The following is a 25,445-nucleotide window of genomic DNA, read 5'->3' as shown; positions in this document are numbered from 1 at the left end:
CCGTGCTACATGCACACGTAGGTACACAATAATTGATTACGAAAGAAGAACTTCGAAAGTTGTAGTTACTACAGATTTTTCTCCTTCATGCCTCGACGGAAGAAGAAAACTTGAAAATTCCGTTCAATGTATGCTTATTTCTTGGGCACGCCTCGAGACAGGAATGTTTCTTGCACGTTCAAATATTTCGTTTCAGTAGAGACACAATAATCGGGAACCCATTATTAAAAAAAAGCATGGACAAGTATGCTTCAAGGCCTGCCTTTGGGCCAGTTACGGAAACTCTGAAAGAAAACGTTGATTCGACCATTAATCTGCATACACTTCCGAGAAACCATGCTCACGCCAACAAAATAAAGCAAGAAAAACGTTCTGCAGCACAATAACCGCACTATTGTCCGCTCATTGCTGAATGCTATATACGTGAAAAACATAATGCGCAACCACATCATATTTTCGCAGAAGACAAATCAAACGCACCGTCCTTTTTTGAATGGCGCGTGGACAGTATGCTTACCCGGGGGGACGGGGGAGGGGGCCGAGAAGGAGGCGAGGTGGTGGTGGAGAAGACGCCCAGAAAAAAAAAATCGCCAATCTACCCTGTGAATGCGATTGGAAAGCAAAGCTGCACACGGCACCCACAACGATTACTTATGCGACGTCCCTTAAATTCAGTCACGTCGCTCTACAAATAGTGAAACCAGAGAGAAGTGAAATGCACTTAACCACACCCTTTATTACTTTTAAGAGATTCTTGGTAAGGTTAAAGCAATGTTGATGCATGAACGGTGGTTGGTTGAGCTGTATTGGTGTAGCACAAGAGTGGAATTTTTTTTCATAAAATTAAAGGAAGCTCAAAGCCGGCGTTAGACGATTTTACTTCTCCATCTCTGCCGCCACGGACGGAGGCAACGCGACCGGCAGCCGAGACGGTGGAGGAGGACGACAAGAAGAAGAAGAAGAAGAAGAAGGAGAAGAAGAATAAGAAGAAGAAGACGAAAAAGCAGAAGAAGGAGGAGGAGGAGGAGGAGGAGGAGGAGGAGGAGGAGGAGGAAGTACTTCTATTCAGATTTATGAACGGCCCAGAGTGCGGCCCAGGGGAGTGGTTCTTTCTTCACTGGAGCCGATTTTCAGTCCGCACCGCCTGTGCTCTGTCCACCAATTGAAGCTGGGTAGGCAGACAAAGTCTGGACAGCAGCATCTTCCATTTCTCTCGTTGGGTAGTTGACGGAAAGAGAGGAGGGTGTTCAGGGCTAAAGTCGCACACCGAGATTATGTGGCGGAGTGTTCCTACCTCTGAGCAATATTTACATTCATCGTCGTAGCGATTTGGCTGCTTTAAGTGAAGACGCGTCGGCGTCGGGTGTGGGAAGGAGCCAAATTGTATATGCCGTAGGGTAGTTTATTTTTCTCTGGAAAAGTCAGCGTAAGGCCAAGGTAGAGTCTCTCTCTGAAGGCGATAATGCTGGGCTATGTCCCTGAACGGGACAAGCGGGTGACGTCCTCGTGCAGCTCCATAGCACGGGGGATAAAAGCGCAGGCTTGTTGGTGTGCGTATTCGTTGTCCTCTGTGGAAGCGCAGGCTTGTTGGTGTGCGTATTCGTTGTCCTCTGTGTCCAGATGAGCTGAATGGAACCATTTGGGGAGTGGGTTTTTAGCACTCACAGTGCACATCGGGACACCCAACCCGACTGGAAATTCCGGTAGGCTTTTGTTTGGAATCGGTTACTACCTTTCGAACCCCATAGCTGAGTGAAAGCCAAGGCGACGGCTGCCTCTTCTGCTGCCATCATGCCTTGGGTCTTGAGTGAGGCACACGCGAGGAGTTTGGTTCTGGAGGTAGCCACGGTGATGGCGTACTACTGCCCTCGATGTTGGGAGGCGTCAGTGTAGATAACTGCATGATCTCCACAGAGGATAGTGTTGAGCGCTTTATCCCGTGTTTGTTGGCGACCCTCGTCGTGTGAGGGGTTAATATTTCTAAGCCAAGGGAGCATCTTTAGTTCTTGTCGCCAAGAGTGCGGGAGTACATCAAGCGGAGTGACATTCTGTGCTGCCCAGCCAATCTGGTGAAAGATGTGGCGACCTACCGCAGTTGTGCTCCTTCGGAGCTTCTGGTTAGAAAGATGGCCCTCTATCAGCTATTCCACCGTGTTGTAGGTCCCTGGGCTAAGCAGCCTCTCTGTGGACACACTCAGGGGAAGACCAATGGCCTGCTCAACCGCCTTTCTAATCATTATATAACGCCTCTTTATGTCCTCCTTGCCGAGAAGAAGACAGGGGGTGGACTAAGTGTTCTCGAGAGGACAAAAGCTTGAATTAATCGAAAGCTATGAGATTCTTTGAGGCCTCGCTTCTTGGTTGCAATTCGCCAGATCGTGTGTATGATTTTATTGATGCTGTGTTTGCGGCGCTGCAACGATACGTCACTGTTGGTGTTAGCCTGAAGATGTAGGCCCAGGATCTTGATGCTGGGGCTTGGAGTGATGACCTGGCCATCAAGGAGTATTTGAATGGGTTCCTTGAGGTGTCGTTTGGCGTGAGGGCGGACGACAGGGAGCTGAGATTTTTTACGTGAACACTACAAGCCACAGGCTTTAGCACAGTGGCGTACTAGAAGTGAGACGCTATGCGTTGGTGTGGGCTTCCTTTAGTTTTTGTAACTTCTAGTGTACGCGCAAGGCGCGCACAGGGCCGCTAGACGTGGCGTGGATGGAGCGTACAGCGGCACGTGAAGTCGTTTGACACTATCACGTAGCATTCAGCGAGAATGCAGGGGGTAAACCAGTAGATGTGCTTAGTGAGTCCACCACCTTGCTGAGCACGAGGTCGCGGGTTCGATTCCCGGCCGCGGCGGCCGCTTTTCTGATGGAGGCGAAAAGCAAAAACGCCCGTGTGTACGAAATTTCGGCGCACGTTAAATATCCCCAGGTGGTCAAAATTAATACGGAGCCCTCCACTACGGCGCGCCTCTTAAACCCTACAATCAATCAATCGAGTCCACCACCTGTCTTCACCGTCTCCGCGTGGGCTCGTAGCTAAATCGGTAAGACAACGGGCTCTTGCTATGTTACGTTATTAGTTCCTGGTTCGATTCCTGGCGGTGCCAGTAAATTCATTTATTTGTTCGCGGGTGTTTTCTGTTGACACCAACGGTCGCGAAAGTACCCTTGGGGGGTACAGGTATATATCTTTGCTTTAAACATCGCTCCTGTACTGGAAACTGGATCCACCGAGCTCATTACTTGCAAATGTCGGCGAAGTTGTCACAAGCTACCCTCTAGCTCGTGTCTGGGGCAGCGCCTCTTATCTCATCCTTTCCGATACGGCACGACGGCTCTAACTTTAAACCTATGGAACCTCAAACCCACTCGCGATAAGATGAGAAGGCGCAGGCACGCAGGTTAAATTGAAGAGCAAAGTCGGCAATGCTACTTTTTTTTTGTTTTTTAATGAGTGAAACGATTGCAATTGCGCCTGCAGACAGCGCATGCTTTTCGGGTTGGCCTTCCACTGCTCCCTGTGCAAATCGATTGGCATTGAACACCGCGGTATTGCGGCAGATTTTTCCGGGCACTGAAGCAACGCTTGGCAGCAGTTTCGCCGCAAATATCCATTTCGAAGCAAGGTGGCGCAAGAAGAAATATGTTAGGGCTCAGCACCTCCACGCCACCAATCGCCGTGGTAGGAGATACTCAGGGATCGAAAAGAATCGCGTACAGTTGAGCTTGCCTTTGTGAGCAGGTGTGCCGTGATGACTTTGGACAGGTTGCGGATGGTCACCGGAGGAAGCGTCCAACGAAGTCTCAAACCGTCCTCGACTTGGGGCCCTAACCAAGCCTCCAACATGCTGCACGAAACAAAAAAAACATACATTGATAAGAAATGTGTATCGATGTTTAAGCAGTTAATAAAGGAATCATAAAACGGCAATGCCGCCACAAATTCACCTTACGAGCAAGAGTGTGTGTGCCGAAGGCGCGTTCACTTTTATACAACTCAGCGCACCTGCAATAGCGGGGATATATTTACGCTAGTTTCCACTCCAAGACTCCTGACATGTCTCATTACCTTCCCGTTACATTCTCGAAGTATTTTGAAAACAGGAGAGTGCCATCGGTAAGCTTTTTTTTTTTAATTCACTTTAACTTGGACAAAGATAATTTGCTTACCTGTAATCTTTGGGAAAGACGAAAAACTTGGACGAACTGTTTCGCCCTGTGTTGCTGCACCACAGAGCAGCGCAGGACTAGGGACGCTCCTTCGTCCGCGACCCTACGTTTAAAATGCATTTGCATATATGTTTTAATGCAGCGAAACTTTCAGCCCGTAGAGTCGTTTAGGCAACCCGCGCGACTCTTCGCACGCCGGCTCGCTGGTGAACGCACCGAACTGGCCCTGCTGGCCCGCCGTGCGCGCCGAGAGAACGAAAAAAAAAAACTCGGCGCCGGTGAGCTGTTGCGCCTGCGAGAGTAGGCGCAGAAGCATGGACGGTGTGGAAAGAAAGAAACGCCGAGGGAAAGAGAAAGCAGGGCCACGCCGCAGCATCCTGCCGCTAGAAACGCCCCAATGTTAGAAACCGAAACTTGCCATCGCCGACCAGTATCTATCACTTCCAAGCCCAAGTCGCCCAAGTTCCCTGCCACGCCTCACGATCTCGCTGTTAGCAGCGAGTACTGCCCGTTCGGTGTGCACGCCCTACTTTATTACCTCCGGCACGGTGCAGACTGCAATGGCCGTCGCCCGTAGGTCATTTACCCACTTCGCTATCTCCTGGCCAAGTTTTCCCTCCTCTTTCTTGAGAACATCGCTAAGCCCGCTGCAATCACCACAAGGTTTCTATCTTACTGGAGAAAGCCAGCTGCCCCTTCGCTCAAGTCACCACCGTCTGAATCGTTTGACCGGGGGAAGCACCCCACCTTCACACGCTTGAACCCCTTTACCCTTTCCTCAATGGCAGCGCTGCTCTTGATTACCGCGCTATTAGCTACCATGTGCTGCTCTTTACTGGTACCCAGCTTATCGACTGGTTTTGCTGCCCTATCTTGCAGCACGTGGTAGTAGCTGCTGCCTTTCGCTGCTTCCACTCCGTGTGTCACCTCGGTGCATGCCTCCCCTCTACTGCATGGGCCGAGGTGTTCGTCATTTGTTGGTGAAACGACGCTCCTTTCTAGCTTCCTCTCAGCTGCTTCTAACTTTCGCTCAACGGCCCTCCATTCGTCGCGTTTCTGAATTTTCCTTAAAAGAAAGAAGCAGACTTTGGATATATCGGTGTAAGTTTGGTCTTTGTAAGCTGGGCCGTTCTGCAGGGAAACATAGCCATATACTATGGAAGTATAATAACAGAAAACGGCTTTAACCATTGTTTAGTCACAAGTATCCCCAAACAAATTACATGACAATCACCCGCTAAAGCAACCTTGGATGCGTGAAACCTGGATTCTATTGTGTTAAAACGGTCACTTGAAAATGGCGGAAAAGGATCTTTCTGGTTTAGAGAATACATGTTCCGATCGTGAAGAAGCAGCACAATAGAACAAATCTTATAAACCACGTATCGGTATACATTTAGATGGTTCGTAAATGCATTTACTTAGTGCGCAAAAATAGTCGCTTTCGTGCTTCTCTCAACCTTTTTGGGGAAGGGATTGTAGAGTTTAATATTAACCTTTTTGCAATTGAGTCTTCATCCTTTTAGGAGGATGTCTAATAGTACAGTAAAATTGTATTTGACAGTTGATTCCCGCGAGCTGTGTATTGCGGTGGCTGAAGCCGGCAAAGGGGACCGCAAATCAATGCCCCGGTCACAATTAAGTAATCATGAATGACGCCGCCTAACGTCCTACCAGGTCACACACAATGTGCAATTCCAGCCAGACAATGCTGCTTAAAATGCACACATGAAAAGAAGCTTGCGAGAAAAAAAAAAGGATTAGTTGCATTAACCTGTATGCCAGGCAAACGCAGTTACTCATCAAAAAGCTTGCGCGCACTAGCGAGGCCCCGGTAGTGACTGAATGATTGTCTGAGTTTGTCTGCCTGATTTTATACTGGCTGTTGACCGTCTGATGTTAACTTAAACAGCCCAGCGGTGTTAGAGGAACAAATACGGCGGTCATCAAAGGAAAACAAGTAGTGCTGTAGCTACCCTCAAATAACAGAAGCAGGAATAAGATCACAAGTGATAACGCGTCCTTTTTTTCGTAGAATACGCCCGTAAAATTATGTTTTGTGCAGTACCACGCACGCGCGCCTCCGCGTTGGTTAGCGTGCTGTGCAGAGGACCAGACAGACAAGGAAACATCGTCGAAAACTGCAAGTGCTGGTCTTAGAACTACTTAACTACAACAATGGGTCCGCTTGCTCGAGGTAGACACCTCAACTAACATATTGACAGAAGGACAAAGTCTCAGTATAAACCTATTGATAGTGGAGTGGCTTAGGATCTTTTGGCTTTAAATAGAAAATGCACATATATTATTTTTATGATCATGAATTTATTCCGTGCTGTGTAAAAGTGTCTCGGATTTGATCTGGGGCTGGCGCACCACTTTTCCTCACATACGAGGGCAAAGTCTAGCAGGACCAAATGACTGCTGTCAATATGAGCACAACCTCCTCAAGTAACGTTGTAAACCGTGCGAAATTTGTCAGGATAGATCAGGCTAGTTACCCTAATACAAGAATTAGGCTTTCTCTTGTACTTTAAAAGGCCTTCTTCAATCTTTTCTGTTTCTCTTTAAAACTTTCAACATACGCCAATAATATAAGTGTTTCTGCCTTTATTTTCTTTAAGAAACATCCCTGCTTAGAAATTTGCGTAAGATGAGACATGTGAAGCCACATGTTACCGTAATAAAGTTTTTCTTCAGTTTATTTGCAACACTGGAGGGAGGAGATTTCTCTCGAAGCCTAGAAATTCCAGGGATGCCTTCCACAATGCGAAGCCCGTAACATCAGCCTCTGGTCGATAAATAAAGAGGTATTCTCTTTCTCTCTCCAAAAATAAAACCAACCCAGGCTTTAAAACAATGTCCGACCCCGAAAATGCAACGTTCCTTCCCGAAGCAGCCAGACGATTCTATGAATTTTTTTTCCGTATCCAACCGTACAGTAACAACAGAAGTTAAAAAAAATCAATCTTTACTCAACAACAGGATCTTTACTTAACTCATATATCTCTACTCAATAACAGTTACACTTGAGTTGAGTTAGTTTTGTTAATACTGTCTGCCAAAGCCTCCTTAGGCGGTTTCCCGGAAGTTCATTCCGCCTTCGCACCCTCGTTTTGAGTTTGAAATTGTGGGTCCATGTTTCTCGGTAGAGGATTGAAAATTTAGAATTATTTGAACATAGGCGTTTTCTCCCACCCAGCATGTGCACCGCCGAAGTCTCTTTTTTCGAATAACGGAACCCGGAGCCGGGTGGAGAGATGAGGGGGGAGTGGGGTGGGGAGACGTTCAGTGCAGGTCGGCGCCCCCTATTTGCGACCGGCCTGGGCGAACGCCCTGGTCGCCCACCCCTAAGACCGACACTTCCTTCAACAATACATGCATTTCACTGTGGCCGTGGAGCTGGAAAGAGGAAGCGCTCAGTTGTACGCAGAAACTACACAACGTGCCGCAGTGATGAAAGTGCGTTTTCCCGCAACGCAGTCAAGGCGCTCGAAGACGCTACAAGAATGCGGACAGTTAGGCGTGCTTCACTGCAAAGCAAGCTAGGCGCTCTTCCGCGCTAGCAGACGGCACGAAGCCCCACCTCCAAGCCCCTATGCGCCTGCGCCACTTAGCTTCGATGCGTGGCCGCGGCTTGTGCGCTGGCGCTGCGCGGAGCGCGACCACGCTGCGCCGTGTTCGCACCTTAAGTGGACGGCCCTGTGCAGTTCACACTGTAGACAATGCGGTTCATACTCAAAACAGTGCACGCTGCAAACAGTTCACATTGTAGGCAGAACGGGGAAGTCGACCAGGCCGTTACACCAATTTGTAGAGTCCGTTTTCAAGGTCGTACTCGGTGATTGCTTCTAGTGGGGTGTGATTGTTACGGAACCGACTAACATGTTCCTGTTCAGTCGCAGGGGTTGGACCTAGAGTTAAAAGCTGGTGGCGATTACGGTCGAATAATGGACAAAGCCAAATTAAGTTGTAAAGATTTGGTGTGCCTTCACGACTACAGTGGGGGAAACGGTGCCATTCGGATCCTGCTGGAGCTGTCCGTTTATAAATAATGGGGGGGGGGGAGGGGGGGGGCGGTGTACGCGGCATTTCACATACACTTTATTGGCGAATACTTCCCCCGGACGCGAGAAGCGCTTGTGAGGGGCCAAGATGCCAACAGGAGTTTCTGCCTGTATGCGCTTGCAGCTTTCCTTTGCGAGGTGGCTAAGATGGAGTTGCTAATTTGCTTGGACAGGGGGGACGGGCGTGGCGGGGGCCGCGGGAGGTTATTGTAGCCTGTCCCTGGCAGCGTCGTGTCACATACGGTTGCCTTCTGCGCCTGTAGTGTGTCCTGTAGTCCAAACAACGCGAACTTTGAAGCCTTCAATTTGTAGGTCTCTTATCAAGTTAAGGATGTTGGTTGTCGTATTGTTCGGTGAAAACGGACGATTTAACTCTGGGAGAGCAATTTATGACTCCGTGATAATGCGAACTTTCTTCCTGGATAGATGGCCGGAATGGTTATAAATTTGCCGCGCGGCTACCAGAATTCCTCGAAGTTCTACCTCTTCTACGAGGCTGTACGTGTTAGTAATGTGTCTGGATCTATTCAATTCCGGCAGGTCCGCAGATGTCCAAGCAATTGCCGCCGTCGTTCCATTCATTGCCGCGTCGCTGTAGATGTGAGCTTCGTCGCCTGCCTTGTCTTTGCGATAGTGCGAATGTATTGTTCGCGTACTTTTCTTTTATCCCGGCGGATCGGGCGTCGACGCAGAATTCCCATGGATGGGCGTTCTAATGGAGGGAATGCTGTCGGCAAATCGGTGCTCTCAGAGTGACGATTTAGGTGATCCCATTTTTTGGAGTCTTTTTCCTTGTAGCGAATGGTCCAGATGATATTGGAAGCGTAGTTTTGTCTCTACGATGAGGTTAGTGAGAGGCGGAAGGGGAACTGCACCGTGTAGAGTGTCTATCTTTGTGAAAGCGGGGAGGCCACTGATCGCACGGAGAAGGTCCCGATTCATTTGGCGGAGAGCGTTTACATGTGAAGGCCGTAATTCATAAACTGGGAATCCGTAAATAAATCACCCATGCGCCACAGCACAGGGGAGCATGGTGCAAGCTGTTTGGTGCGCCCCGCCATATTTATTCGATTCTCGGGTAACTAGGTGTAAGGTGGAACGCCAGGTTTTCCTAAGTGGGGCTATCTACTGTTTTGGGCTATTGTATACAGCTGCTGACGGGAACTCTCAGCAGTAGAACGGTGCGATTGTGTGATTCGAGCAACGTATCTCCCACTTGAAGGGAGATCATTTGTTCCTCATTTGTGCCACGTTTACCATCCACGCTGAGCAGTTCTGTCTTGGTTGGGGATAGCTGTAGCCGGAATTGGGACAGCGTAAGTTCCAAGCTCTGGTTTGCTGCTTGCAATTCTGTTTACATAGTTTCTTTCGAGTTGTAATCCTGGGCTTCTGTCCATACCACAATATCGTCCGCATAAAGCGCGAATCGGGCGGCAGTGTCCTGTTCAAGAGTTCGGGCCACACGGTTCATTGCGAGATTAAAGAGGAGAGGAGCCAAATGGACCCCTGTGGGACTCCTCTATCGAGGTAAAACTTTGTGGGCTGGTGTCCTTGAGGGTTAAGACGGATATGCCGATGCTGAAGAAAGCCGCGTACCCAGACCTGGGCCTTTTGTTTGGGGAAGGCGGGGAAAAGCTCTTGAAGGATACCTGACTGGTTGACAATATCAAATGCCTTGTGCATGTCTAAGACGAGGACGTAGTCCGGCAAGGACTTGCGCGAGGTTCGATTAATAACTCTCCGGTGCAGCCATAGGTAATCGTGTGTAGCAACATGGGGGCGGAAACCAGTGAGAGCGGGGTGAAACCAATTTGTACTTTACAAGTGGTGGACGAGTCGATTGTTTATCATACGCTCTATAAGTGTGCATAATACGAGGGTTATAGCTATGGGCCGAAGATTCTGCCGATTCCGAGGATCTTTACCGGGCTTGGGTATTGCATGAATGATCGTTACCCCCAGGGCGTCAGGTATCTCGCCTGAGTTCCTAGAGTGGTTGGCCAAATGTAGTAGCGCATCGAGGCCGTGCGGCGGAGGGTTTCGGAGGTCCTGCAATTTTACTTGGTCGTGGCCAGGAGTAGATTTGGGCTTGCCTTGAGAAATGGCTACTTGCAGTTCCCCTAAAGAGAAGGGAGAATCGAGCTCCGCCACCGGTTGGTCTATGCTGATCATTGGTAAAGGTGGGAGGGTTGAAGGGTCCGTAACGGCGTGAGGAAATAACGTGTGAATGATGGTATCTTCCACTTGCCAGTAGTCCATTTGACGGCACATCTCATACAAGGTCGGGACGCGGACCTTTGCACGGCCGTTCATGGTACGAAAAACTCACCAAAGACGAGACAGGCCAGATTCATGACCGAAATTTCCACAAAAACCTTGCCATTTTTCTCTCTGTAAAGTGACCTGATATTCCAGAATAATGCGGTAGTGACGTTTTAGCTGCATTTTGTGATTATGGAATTTTTCTTGCGTACGATATCGGTTGGTTAGCCGTTCTGCCTTGTTGGGAAGTTCTAGAATGTGTAAATCGGGACAATCCACATCTGCCGTGCTGGTTACTTCTTCGCTTGATATCAAACGTGCTTGCGTTAAGGACGAGATTAATTCCTCAAGGGTAGGTTCAGAAGAGATCTTGTATTGGGAGCGATACGAGACCCAGTTTATCTGGCGATAAGCACGTTTAGTGCGGAATTTCTTGCTGTTAATTTGAAGCATGATGGGATAATGGTCACTACACCAGGTGCCCTCCAACGTGCGCCAGGTCTTCACTGCCCCAGGGGTAGCAAAGGTGAGGTCCGGGGTTGTGTCGCTTTGAGCGTAGTAAAGGCCAATGTAGGTGGCGGTGCCATATTCGTTTCTTAGTTGAAGGGGGCTGCACTCAAGATTTTGTTCCAGAAGCCGGCCTCGTCGGTTCGGGGACCAGTAGCCTCAAAGGGTACTACGAGCGTTAAAGTATCCCCCGATAATATTGGGACCGGTGAATCGTAGCGAAAAAAGATAGGGGATCCAGTCATAAAGTGATGGGGGGACGACACCGGGTCTTGGCTTGTAGTATACAGACACAACCAGAACCGATTTACCTCCTGGCGGCGTAACGAAGACCATAATCACTTGTCTGTCATCACTGCATGCTTGGTCCCAACGATGCTGGACAGCCTGGCAGAATTTGTGGACTAGTACCACTGCTAACCCTGGAGTCGGGCCGTGAGATGAGTGGGCTTGGCTTCAAATGGAGAGATCTCAAAAGGTGGTATAATTTAATATTTCACAGCGGGCTTGGTTTGAAATGGAGGGATCGGAAAGGTGGTATAATCTAATATCTTACAAGGACCGCGTGTTTCGTGAAGCAGTAATACCACTGGACACAGCGTTTTCACTTGGGGCTTGAGGAGCGGACCGGTTTATGAGAAACTACGGGAATTCCACTGTAATATACTTCTGTTAGGCGGTAGAGCTGGGGGCAACACTGGACGGCTAATGTTTTTCCTTTCGTTTCGTTTCATTGGAAGGGATCGTTGAGGTCTGGAGAGTTTCAATTGCTTCACACACTTTTTCCATGAACTGGCGGAGTTCATCCCTGATAGAAGTGACCTGATCTTGAAGGGAAACTATTTCGCGTGACGCCTTTTGCCCTTCGTTGTTTGCTTCAAATTTAATGCGGGTATCTCTTTGAGTATGCATCTGCTCCGTTATTATTGACGTCGTCGTTGGCGCCTGGGTGGCGTTAGTTGATGGCTTGCGGCGGCTTGTGCGTGAACGGCTACGGCGTGCCGCGACAGAACTACTTGGCCCACGGGACGGCGATTGACTGGGGCTTGTCGTCGCTCGGAGTGCGGCCACTTCCTTTTGTAAGGTCGTCATGGTGGCGCGCATTTCGGCGAGGCTGCGATGGAGCTGGGAATTTTCAACTACTTGAGGATGGTTTGCAGGTAAAGGACCATTTGGAAGGGGCGGACAGGATGAGTTGCCGGAGATGGTGGAGGCCCTTGTAACTCCTGGTGGTGTAGATCGAACACCGTCGATCAGTGTATTTTTGGGTGGCGGTTTCTTAGATGACGCTGTTCGGTTGCTACATTCTTCTTTTGTAAGGACACCGTACGGCAAACCTTACTAACCGAGAAGTGTCCTGTTTCTTTACAAATAACACGATATTCTGCAGAGTCACAGTTCATATTACCAGGGTGGATGAAGGCGGTCGATGATGATGTTGATTTTGAAGATGGCTCGCTGATCGAAGACACATAGCTGACGACGGTCTACTCCACAAACTGTACACGTTAATACAATATTTACAAAGGAGTTACAACTGACATCGCAGATCCGAGCTAGAGACGAGCTCGGGACGAGCCCGCATCACGCGGGGCTCTCTCCTCCTGCCTACAACAAACACCTCGGTTTTATTAAAAACCACGCCTCCAAGGAAGGCGGAACCAAAGAAAGAGAGGAGGGCACATAATTAACAGTTCTGGCCGTTTATATACGCCACACAGTCACCCACAGGCGGAGCTCATAATTAGGCAATTGGCCCACCCCTTGTCCAAAACTCCTTTCTCATTCCCACGCAAACTAGTTGTCAATTCTCAGAAAGGATTCGCACCGGAAGCCGCGACACTAAAAACCAACAAACTACCCAAGTCTGACGCGTTGTTACACTGATTTTGGAGTAGCCTCACAGGGACCGAAAGCAATAAATCCCGACCCGTCGTTCCAATGCACATCTGTGTCGTGGTGGCGCAGTTTGTTTACGCGGACCGCCGCCATCGCTTCATCCCCGCTTCCCAGCGGCCACCTGCAGCTGCTTGCGGTCATTCCCCGAATTCCTCATTTCAAAACAGACCGGCACAGTGTCGTGATTTGTTTAAAGAAAGTGGCCGCCGCCACTTTGACATTTCGCGTCTTTGCGTCTAGGCTGCCCAACGATTTACAACCGGCCGCTTCCGGTCCGCTCTTGAACTTGACACCCGACGCGCCCGTTCAGGGATTTATACACACCCCTCTAACACCCCCCAACACCCCCCCCCCCCCCCCAGAAGGACTTCGACACCCTCCCCCAAAAAGATTCCACGAACACAAGCACCCTGCCTAGGGATATATACAACAGCCCCCCAAACATCCCATCGACACCCCCCCAAAATCGGAATTCTGCATAAACCCCTGCGCCCGTTGCAAGCAATGCACCACACGGCCTCGCCCCTCTCCTGCTTCTGAGAATTAGCGGCAAACGGTTCCTTTCCGCTACCGACGCGTTGAGCGGGGTCCGCGGCCCCCGACCACGAGAGAACAACAACAAAAAATATCCGACAGATGGCGACGAGTGTACTGGCCAGTAGGAAGACGCAGTGAAACATCCCCCTCGCGAGGGGCACGATCAAATGCAGAGCATTTCCGGGGGCACAGGACGTTAAGTAGTTTGCGTTACGTTAATGTTGTTGCACTTGTGGCAACTGCTGACGAGAGAGCACTCGTCAGCAGTAATTTGAATGAGTCAATGATATAAGGCGCGTTAGTAGCGTCCTATTTTGTGGCGCAGTGGGTAGAGCACCATGTACATTGCGTTCCGCCCGCAGGGTCGAGGGATCGAAACCTGGCGCCGGGTAGTATTTTTTTTATATATAGTAGGGACAACGACGGTGCGGACTACGGACGTCAACGCGGGTGACATCGTGAGTTACTGAAATGCTCTGCATTTCAAAAATGCACTCGAAGAACGTGCTTCCATCTGCGGCGCGTCGCGCCCCTTAGCCCCTCTAGGCCGGCTTGTTGACAAACAGTCCGAGCCTCTACAAACATAAAAGGAAAAAAAAAACAGTGCAAGCCAGTCTTAGCAATTAGGCGGTGCAACCCCCGAACTTAACAGTCACATTCGGTGGTTTCTGAGTGGGGACGGCTGCAATCTTTACATACGCTCGGGGACGGACAAAATTTCTCAATATGCCCCATGCTGCGGCAGTTAAAGTAGACCAGTCATTTCGGTCTGTATTCTACCACGCGTATTAACTCTATATAGCAATTGACCGTCTTTGGGATAGTTGTAGAGTCAAATGAAAGAATGGCGCGGTCGGTTTTACTGATTCTTTGGACTTTGAGAATGTCGGCCTGTTCGCATCCCACCCAACTGGGAATAGCCTCGTTACTGTCGGCTGTGTCCATTTGGATGACTCTGCAAATGGTGTTTTTGTTTAAAGCGGCCTGCTCAATTACAATTTCTATTGTTTTAAGTTTGCCGTTTTGGAGGAGGATTAGGTGATCTACCTGAGCTAATCGCGTAGCCCGCTCTGTCGTCGACAGCGATACGTGCGCTGTTAGCGGCATCGTCAAACGTTACCGAAGCCATTTGGGCCAACCCGGCATTGGCGGCAGCGCGTCCTATTATTCAGGCAATGGCATGTCGGGGAATGTGTCTAATTTGGAGTTTGGCGAGTGGTTTCAACTGTAGAGAGTATCGCCGCCGACTCACCCGGTCAGTTTTTGTGGGTCTGTTTTTCTTCAATAGTGGGATGTGTTGCCATCCGTATTCTTCATCGTTGTCCGTGAGTACTTCGTCGAGGTCTTGCATTTGTCCTACGTCGTCTTCGGCATCGCCGTAGTTGCCTGCTTCAGAGGCGCCCTCGTATGACGGAGGTTGATAAGGATAGACGGAAGAAGCTCCGTGTTCGTATGCGGCCGGGAGCGGTAGCGATAGCTGGTTCATTGTCGGTGCCAACATGACTAAAGAAGTTCCATGTTCGTATGCTGCCGGGAGCTGCAGCGATGGCTGGTTCATTGTCGGTGCAGCCATGACTGAAGGAGCTCCATGTTCGTATGCTGCCGGGGGCGGCAGAGGTGGCTGGCTCATTGCGGCGACGGCGCGTCTTGGTTCGCTGCAACTGAAGGTACATCCGTGCCACGTGTTGTAGCTGCGACAGCTTCGGCAGGTGGTGCGCTACTGGAGCGCAGGAGCAGGAATTTTAGGCGTAATGGCCATCTCGCTGGCTTGTAGGGGAATGTTTTAGCGTTTGCGATGGTCTGGTGACCTTGAAGGGCTCAATCTTCTTGTCAGTCGATGCAGCACACATTCTCAAACAATAGGCAATAAAATACAGCGTAAACGAGGTAATTTCCGCACACACGGCGACCAGAAAACGGGCCGTTTCAGTATATAGTGGCACAGCCTTCGTCGTTGCGTGCGTGCGTGCGTGTGTGTATGTGTGTGCATGCGTGCGTTCGCGTGCCTGGTTGTCTGTGTGCGCGTGCGTGCGTGCGCATGTGTGTGTGCGTACGTGCGTTTGAGTGTACCTGCGTGCGGGCTTGCGTGTGTGTGTTCTTGCGTGTGCGCGTGCGTGTGGCGTGCGTGCGCGTGTGCGCGCGTCCGTGTGTGTATGTGTGCGTATACGTGTGTGCGTGTGTCTGCGTGCCTGCGTGCGTCCGTACGTGCGTGTTTCTGCGTGCGTGTTTGTGTGTTTGCGTGCGTGCGTGTCTGCGTGTGTGTACGTATGGGCATGAGTGCGTGTGTGCGTCCATACGTGTGTGCGCGTGTGTGTGGTTGCCTACGTGCGTGTGTGTGTGTGTGCGTGTGTGCGGGTGTGGTGCGTGCGTGTGTTTGCATGCGGGTTCTTAAGTGTGTGCGTGCGTGCGTTCGTGGGTGTGTGCGTGAGTGCCTGTGTTCGTGTGTGTGCGTGCGTGCGTGTGTGTTTGTGTGTGCGTGTGTACGCGTCTGATCGTGTGTGTGTGTGTGTGTGTGTTTTGTGTGCTGTGTGTGCGTGTATGTGTTTGCGTGTGTCTGTTTGCCTGCGTGCGTGCGTGCGTGCGTGCGTGCGGGTGTTTGTATGTATGTGTCCGTGTGTGCGTCTGTGCCTGTGTGTCTGTGTCCGCGCGTTTGTGTGCATGCGTGCGTGCGTGTGTGTGTGTGTATGTGTGCGTCTGTCTGCGTGCGTGTTTGTGTGCGTGTGTGTGTGGGCGTGTGTGTGTGGGCGTGTGTGCCTGTGTCTGTGCGTGCGTGTGTTTGTATGTGTGTATGCTGCGTGCGTGTGGTTGTGCGTGTGCGTGTGTGTGTGCGTGCCTGTGCGTGTGCGTTTGTGCGTCTGTGCTGGTCTGTGCGGGCGTTCGTGTGTTTGTGCGTGTGTGTCTGTGTGTGTGCGTGTTTGTGTGCGTGTTTGTGTGCGTGTGCGTGTGTGTGTGTGCGTGTTTGTGTGCGTGTGCGTGTGTGTGTGTGTGTGTGTGTGTGTGTGTGTGTGTGTGTGTGTGTGTGTGTGTGTGTGTGTGTGTGTGTGTGTGTGTGTGTGTGTACAAAATGCAGGCACCGAGCTTCGTGCGCACCTTAACCAACAAATCTCCACAGCTTTAAAGCGAAAGCTCAACATTTCATCTTCAAGGTCGCATTGCGGCGTACACAAAACTACAGCACGCCGGGAAATGGAAACAGCAGTGCGCCTTGGGAGGATTTAACGAAAGGGCGACAAAATGGAGCCACACCTCTTAGACAAAAAGTCTAAAAGGTGCGCTGTATGCGTCGCTGCGAGGGCTCTGAGCTTCATTTCGCATAGCTATGGGTGATGACAGGTGAGAAAGTCCTACAGCAGTTCAATAGAAGCACTAACTAGGCTTTCGCTTTCACCTTCTCAGAAAGTTCAGCGCATCCGCGCTTATTTTTGCGAATTTCTTGGCTTACACTGCGCAACCTTGCAGCGCGCCACCGGGGCCGTACCGGCCAGAGGCGCATTCCCGGAACAGCAAGTGCCGCCTCCCTCCGACACTCACGACTCTGACTCTGCCCGGAACTGATTCTCCCAACCGCACCCGCGAGACACCCTGGCGCTGGGGCCAACGCCACACGTTCCTGAAGGGGCTTCGGGCACCGGCCACCGACTGCGGCCGCTTACGCGAGGAAAAGACCCATCGGTCTTTCGATGCCCCACCCGTATCGAAGGCTTCTGGCGCCTCTCCACGAGAGTTCACCTCGACGCCGATTCTGTGGCCGAAGCAGGCGTCATGGCCGGTGCCTTCACCATTGTTCCAAAGCAAGTTGGTCCAATGGACGCCGATCCAACCGACGGGAAGGAGCGGCGCTGACCGTGAAGGGCCTTCTGTGATAGCCTTGCTGCGAAAGGGCTGCGCAGAAGCGAGTCACCGGGTTCGCCAAGCATCGCCTCGCTCTAGAATGCCACCGAAGGTGTTCAGCGATGCTGCTACCCAAGAACCGTCGCTGGCTCCCAAGCCAAAAGAGTCGCTGGGTTTCTCCGACATTTGGTCCATGTCTCCTTTACCGATATCGCCGACGGTTTCGCGGAAGGAAGACGCTACATGTTACGTGTCTTTCCCCACCATCGACGAGTCAACACCGCCGGTCGTGCGCGAGGATGTCCTCCATGGTGGATCGAACGATGTTCTTGATCACAGCTTCGAGGAGTACTAGTGAGCGCACCCGTCAGACCCATGTCGTGCCCTTCTTTCCCCGCAAGTCGCAATTGGCGGAGCTACGTCCAGTCGGTCGCTAGTTGGTCTTTGGAAATAACCTGCCTCAAGGCGTGCTCTGTAGGGAATATGTTTGTGTGTGTCTAAGTACGCGGGGGCGTGTACAACTGGCCATGGGTCGGTGTGCACTCACTAGCATAAACACCCTTCACAAATATTTTAGGCTTCACTCTTGGAGCATTCCCTTGCAGCTTTCGCTTTAATGATGCAACGCCAACCGGATTATTTCCCTACGCGACAACAATACGAATTTTCCCCTAGTTTTTATACCCTGCCCATTTGGTGCGAAAAGTCCGAGGTATCGAGGTTCCAAACAGCGCTAGTGTCCCTAACACTGCCAAATAACCGCAAATATGCAATTAATTTCGTAGCTTTTTAAGAGCGAACCTGTTTAGCAAATCGTAATTTTTTTGCCCGCATTCAAAAATACCAAGAAATTTCCGACCGCGAGCACATAGCGCGGGCCTCGCGGCGATTGTCGGGCAGTTAACAAAACAATAAAAATCCCTAGCGCTCGTGTGTGCGTGCCTCGTGACGACCAGCCAGTGTCCCCTGTGCGCGTTTGTCAAGCTAAGCACACCAACCTAAGGTGACGGGCCAAGATTGCGGCGACCACCCTGCAGTTAAAAAAACCAAGAAAATTCCGAGCGCTCATGTGTGCGTGCCTCGCGGCGACCGTCCAGCATCCCCGGCACCCGTTTGTCAAGCCCATTATATCCACTTAGGGAGATTGTCCACCATTGGAAGAAACTAAAGCGTTTGCCGTAATCATTGCAACACATCTTCGAAACCAGAAAACCATGTTATAGCGCACGCCCGTTCAATGTGATATCCATTTATTATCACTTCCAAAAAAGTGAAGGAAGCTCAGACTTATATCAATGATGGAGTAAAGCTCAGACTTATATCAATGATGGAGGAAAGGTCGGTGCGGCTGCGAAGAAGCAACTCGGCGAATCGGAAGGTTTCGTACAGCTTCGCTATCTTCTAGTCGTACGCGTTAGTGTGAGCTTCCTTTTTTTGTTTGTTTTTGTGTACAGCATTTAAGGACATCGTCAGAAAACATATTTCAAGTGCCACACAGTTTCTGGTTCTAAAATTCTGCTTACTAGTAAGGGTGCTACAACGCCAAGACACCTATGACGTCGCCCGTATTCAAGGATTCATGTCTTCACACACCGCGCGGTGTCGAACGTGCGGGCATTACGCTCCTCGGATTTTTTCATTTAAAGGTATGTGCTCATTACTATTCACCAGGGATCTGTCGAAGCCCTTTTTATGTCGAAATTTCATATTAAAATAGCAGTGCATGTCAAAGATTGCTGCTTTCATCTGTTGTAAAAGCGACTATCAATGCACAACCTCTGAACTGAGTGCACATGCATGCAGGATTTGGTGTCTGTATTACTGTATTATTATCGCCTATAAACGATAGCAATCCGTACAGGTGGAACATAGTGCTGCGGGTAATGTTTCATACAAATGGAGTGAAAAATGAATATCTTTCCGAGCGTTCTGTTCACTGCGGAGTGCTCCCGTATCGTAGTTCGTTGGCCTCTAGTGGCGTGCTGCTAAAGAGTTTTGTTCTTTTCGTCTGGGCGGAATGCTAGACGCACTTATAAAAATGTATATGGTTGCACAAGTTCCTAATTATTGCCATACTGTTCTTGCATGTCTCATAGCTCTGACTCTCTGAGGAATGCACTGGAAATTCGACAGGCAGTGGGACGTAGTTTTGTGCAATACAGATGCAATAAACAGGCATTCATGGTTTTGTGTTATTTAAAGATAATGCGACAACATTGTTTTCAGAAACTTGCTGAAGCAAATGTAATGTGGCCAAATGGATGCAATGGACTAATGGACTTGGCATCCATTAGGCCACATTGCAATTGGTGCTCCATTGAGCCCATGATACCAATCCACCTAAAGGCCTAGGCTAACTATAAGACTAGGTCAGTACACCAATGCACATATAAACTGATACCCTAATAGCTATTGGTGTCAATAACCAAACAGGATATTGGTTTTGCCTATTGGTAATTTTGCTATCTTGCCCACACAACCCACCCCCTCTACCAAACCTCACCATTAAGCAAAGGGAGACCGCATTGACCCAATCAGCACCGGAGAAACAGCAAGCTGTCGTGTTAATAGCCTTGGAGGAAGCGCGGCTGGCATCGCGGCCTCCTGAACCAAGAAGACGGAATTTCCCCCTCCACGTATATTCTCCATTTAACGGCAATAAATGTTTATTACCGCTACTAAAATGGAAAGTGCGAGACTCTTCAAGGAACGATCAACATGGTAGGCCGCGCTTAAATAGCCACACCAAAAAAATAAGCTCAAGGAAGACCCTTGTGTCTCAAGCTTGCTCTATACTAAAAAAAGAGAAAATCAACAAAGCGGAACGTTCCTGGTTGATTAGGTGCGTAATCTCAACAAGAAGCATACGAATTGATCGGAGACGACAGTACCTAGCACCAAAATATTTCTGAGACTACGATAGCATGCATGATCGAGGCCAGCTACAGTTGCTAACAGGTGAAACGTCAATTTACACAATCGAACATATGAGGCGTTTTTTTTTTATGGAGCCAGATCGAGAAACCAAAACGAAGTCGGATTAAACTGCGGTGAAAATAAAAACACGGTAAATTTCACTAAAAATGGAGGGGGGGGGCAGGAAAATAGGTAAGATAACGCCCTGAAAACGTGTATGCAGATCGTACTTCGTAACAAACATGAGCCAGGTCTTGCTGTTTCATGAATCAAAATCCGCCAAATCCATTTTCCCAATGGTGGTTTACTTTTGACTTGACTCTAGAGACTGTTTCGTGGGTGTTTTTAGTTTTGTTTTGCTGAGGGCAATAAGAAGACGAGTGAAAAACCTGTCCCCAGATGTCAACGAAGAAGTGAAAGAAAGGAGTGAACGAAATGTAACGGAGATGTCAAACAATTATTTCATCTCGTCGCCCCCGTCCATACTGTGTAACTTGGCTATATTTTTTACTCCTATATTTACCCTTTTAATACTTAACTAAATAGCCGCCGCTGTCAAGCCCTGCCACATCCCGCCCTTTCTAAGGGTACGAAAGAGTGCATTAAGGTGAAGAAGGTATTCAGCAGCGTTCTCGTGAAGTTAATAAGGGTAGCGTCCTGGGCACGTTGGTGCTCCATTGTTAAATAAAATGATTGCGCTAAAAAGGGGGACACGGACGGAGTGAGGACAGACACACATGGCGCCGTGTGTGTCTGTCCTCACTCCGCCGTGTCCCCCTTTTTAGAGCAATCATTTTATTTATTTCTCGTGAAGCGTTTTCAATATTCATGCCAAGGCGATGAAGAGCTTGCCTTCAAGCGTGTCCAAGAAAATTATCCTAGGGAATAATTCGAAAACAACTGCTAATGGGGCAAAGAGGACTCACCTCCTGCTCTCCATGTGTAGTTCTACTGTTCTTGAAGCCCTGCTGCACACGTGTAGAGTCGTTTCCGCCAAAACCACACCTCACCATTCTTGAAAGTCAGTTTAAATACAGTGTCCATAGGAATGCCGCATCAAGTTGACTGTTTTAATTCAATATGAGCCAAATCCATAGTTACCACCCCATAATCGCTCTAATTTATAGCATAATCTTTCAACACTTGTGATCAGAACTTTCCCATAGCTGACATTAAAAGCTGTCTTATAATAGCTGAGATAGCGTTGCGTTTAGGTCCAGAAACAAACTACCGCTTGATTCTCAAAGTTGCGTTAGGTGGATCTGGCTCATTTAGAAAAAAAAGCCCCTGAAATTGTTACGTGTCACCTACTTTAGTTGTTGTCCAAGCTGTGTTGGAGCCGCGTCCATGGACACCTTTTACGTATGGAATGTCTAACCTAACACCGCCGCTATGACTTGTGTCACGATCAGATGACTTCGTTGCAAGCTATAAATGGGCCCAGCGTGACGAAACCGCAGGTGTTTAAGCTGCACTGCATTACGAAAACGTCATGTTACATGAATTGTTCAAAAAATGCACATTTTGCAATACATAAGTCATTTCTTCTGGATACCAGCCCTTCTGGCCCTGTTGAGTTAATAGCCATCAAAACATTCAATTCAATAAAATTATGCCCAGATTTCCCATCAATTTATATTAAAATTATCGTATGAAAATTTCCGTACGCTTTCAAGAGTTAGAGGCGTACATTACAAATGAGAAGCACTAATTTTCAAACGAGCAGCAGTGTTGTAACAAGAGTGCTAGCACGGCCCCTAGATCAAGTGCTACGTGATGCGATAACAAAGTCCTGTGTCTGGTTCTCTCGGCGAAAACGGCGTCCTGGGTCGAGTTCTCTGGGGGAAGACGGCGTCCTGGGTCGAGTTTTCTCGGCAAAAACGACGTCCTGGGTCTAGTTCTCTCGGCGGCCGCCGAGGAGATGCCGTGTCAGAGCTCTACAGACTAGCTATAGAAGCCAATAAATGCAGCCGGTTTTAGTGGGTGGAGAGCAACTAAATTTTATGGGAACATAAAGACGGATTTCGGGTTGGTCGTTGCATAGAACACAATATTTTCATACTAACCCAGTGCATTGAAATCTCGGCACCACAGGGCATGCCAATATGGCGAAAATTTCTTTAAATAAATAAACCCTATGACAACGTGGATAGGGATTCTTGTGCCATGTACCAGAAGAGGGAATTGGATTATAGTTTAGAAGGCTGCTCAGGCCAATATATGACGATGACAAAGCGATATCACTTGTGAAGGGCGCACAGACACACAGCCCGTGTACATTCGAAGAGCGTTAAAACAGGGATACCCTCTTTCAACATTGCTGTACATGCTTTACATTCGAGGAATGCATACGATTGCAAGAAAGTAGATATGGCTTCGACTTGCTGTACCGAAGCAATGGAGAGTTTGGGGAGCAATGGAAGCCGGGACTGGGGCGATATAGTGTTACTAGTAGACGATGCCTAAGACCTACAGAAACAGACCGACATTTGCGGGGATGAAGCAACGTACCTAGGCGTATGTGTTAACTCGCAGAAATCAGGACTCATGTTGTCTACCGAGGAAGCTAATAAAGTGCCAGTAAAGACTCAACAGAACGCCATACCATTAGTAAATCAGTATAAATTCTTGGGGATCTTAAAGGGGCCATTCAGGCAAAACACAAGCTTGGTTCATTCAAAGGACTGCGTGGTTAGAATCACACTGACACCACTTCTAACGCGAACTTCGCTTAAATAGGCTACATAATCAGGAAAGAATGGAATGGCCATGCGAGCTCATTTTCAGCACTACAATATGTGACTTCATATGCACAGCCATGCGATTGTCTGAGGCTGGCGAAACCAAATGCAAGCGAGGCAGGGATTATAAGCATGAACAATGAGCTATTTTCGCTTAAATGTAATGCATAGTCATTGTATAACAGTAAGATTAGTGGGGTAGACAATGGCAGTAATGAAAGTACACGTAAACATAAAGAGAGGTATCAGTGCGTACTGCTGTTGGTATGAGCGCACTATGCTTATCATAGCTGCACATCACTGCAGCCCTTTGGGGTTGTTTCAGACAACACTGGCCGATTGGTGTAATCGCCATTGCGTGGCCCTGCCTGTCTAACATACCCCATGTTTATTAAAACAATTACTACCTACGGAGGCAAAAACAAGCCAGGTGCAAATACCGTCGAAACAAAGCAAAGGCGGATAGCTGTCATATACGAAGCATGACGGTAAACAAGTCTCCACAATCTGCTGCAGACTGAAATGTGCACTTGAAGTTCGCTTGAAGACCCGTACATATGACGTCATGGAAGACGTCAAGATACACACTTTTGGCAAGCGAATCAAAATTTTAACTTAATTCCCAGTGAATAAAGCATCACTTGTAGACGGAAAAGCGCTGGGGACACTATAGAGCGCCAAATATTCCCAATAAAATAAACTTGTAATATGTCTCTCTGACTCCTTTGGAGTCAGATATCCTGTCTGGTCTTCAGGTTAACCAAAAGGCAGTCGGGAGATTGGCACTGGCAGCTCACAGCAAGACTTCGAATGAGGTTGTATATAGCGATATGGGCTCGACTTCATTTGAAGCCTGGAAAGCGCAAAAATAAATCTTGAGGAGAGGCTTTGGCATTTAGATGAGAAGTCCGCAGCCAGAGGGCAGAGGTACTTGTACATTAGAAACGGGGCCACCCAAACAGGACGCGGAAGCTCAGAAATAAATACTACATGACCGTGGCAGTTAAAAAACAAAGTGAAATTTTGGGTTAGTTAAAAAAGAAAGTTAACGAAACGGAGACGCTGATGTGGGGGCGGAGAGGATGGTAAAGAAGGTATCATTAGAAATCTATAAAGCAGGCAAACAAGAGATCAGGCAAAAGAACTTCTATGAAACAATAAAGGCAGTGCGTTGCTCTTTGAGGCTTGGGTTGCCATCTTGAGAACTAGAACTTGTATGAACAAATATTTGCCCCAGGATAAGACGTGTGTGGGCTGTGGCAGGGATAAAGAAACAATCAATCACGTAGTCATGGAATGGCAAAATCTAGAATTGGGGGGAAGTATTTCTTACTGAGGCACTGGGTTTCGCAGCTCATAGTAGCATTACTACCTGTCAGCAATGGATATTACTAAACAGCTACTAGAGCATTGGCGTGGAAAAAAGAAGACGTTAATAAAGGGTCATGGCAGCCAGAGATAGCGGCAGGGCGGAATGGAAGAAAAATTCAAGTTAAGTGAATTGAATGAATGACCAACGTTGGCGAGATGGTTTATGCCGCCTCTCCGATTCGATGTGGAAGCTAACCATCATCATCAGCAGCAGCTAGTTTCGGAGCAACGCGCTTAAATGTTTATATAGTTTTGGGAGCTATGATGCATAGGGCAAATGCCTTTAGAGTGGTACAGCCTCACTTATTGTACATCGTGCGCAGGAACGCCCACCAAGGCGGGTTGCCGGCATGGTTCACGGCCGTCCGTTACAAACCACTCAAGGCGCGCTCTGATCGAGCTGCTGAGTGCTAATAGTTCGTGATGAAGTCGAAGCTTTGTGCGGCTACAAATTGCTGATAAGGAGCGTGAATTTGTTTGCTAGTTACACACTTCCATACCACGAACTCACACAGCATTCCATATCTATGCGAGAGTCCTTCAAACTATTCAAGGACTTAAAGGGGCACTGACACAAAATTTTGAAGGCGAGATAACGGCGGAGATAGATTGGTGGGAACACATATACATCATCTGCAAAATATCAGCGGCGAATACAGCCTAGAACATATTTAAAATCAATTTTGAAGTGTGCGAAACGCAACCGAGCAGCCAGCAGAGGACCACGCGCAATTGTGAATAAACAACATCCAAACAAGTCACGAGTTTGTGTTTGCCGCTTCCGCACTACCGGCGTTTTACGCGGGCTCGCCCGGCTCGCCGCTGCAATCGGAGGGCCGGAGGGCGGAGCTTCTGCCCTCGAGAACGAACGACCCGATCGTTGGCGGCGGAGGCGCCGTGATTTCGTCAGCTAATCGGGCAGCTGGCCGCGACCAAAGTTCTACAGCGATTCCAGGCACTCTGTTTCTATTACTGTTTATTACCATTGGATGCGAAAACGCGCCGGAGGCACGAAAAGCCCACTGAGCTAGCCGCACGGTCGCTGTGCAGGCGGCGGCCACGGCCGCGAAGTGGCCCAGGCCGGCGCAGGTAGCTCGAGTGATAGCTTGTTACCGCTGCACGAAATTGTCCCCAAGTCCCGA

Source organism: Haemaphysalis longicornis, unplaced genomic scaffold (assembly GCF_048455015.1).
Source record: "Haemaphysalis longicornis isolate Haplotype H1 unplaced genomic scaffold, Haemaphysalis longicornis Haplotype H1 scaffold_1, whole genome shotgun sequence".
Classification (NCBI taxonomy): domain Eukaryota; kingdom Metazoa; phylum Arthropoda; class Arachnida; order Ixodida; family Ixodidae; genus Haemaphysalis; species Haemaphysalis longicornis.
The sequence above is the reverse complement of the archived record's forward strand: the minus strand, read 5'-3'. Positions refer to the sequence as shown.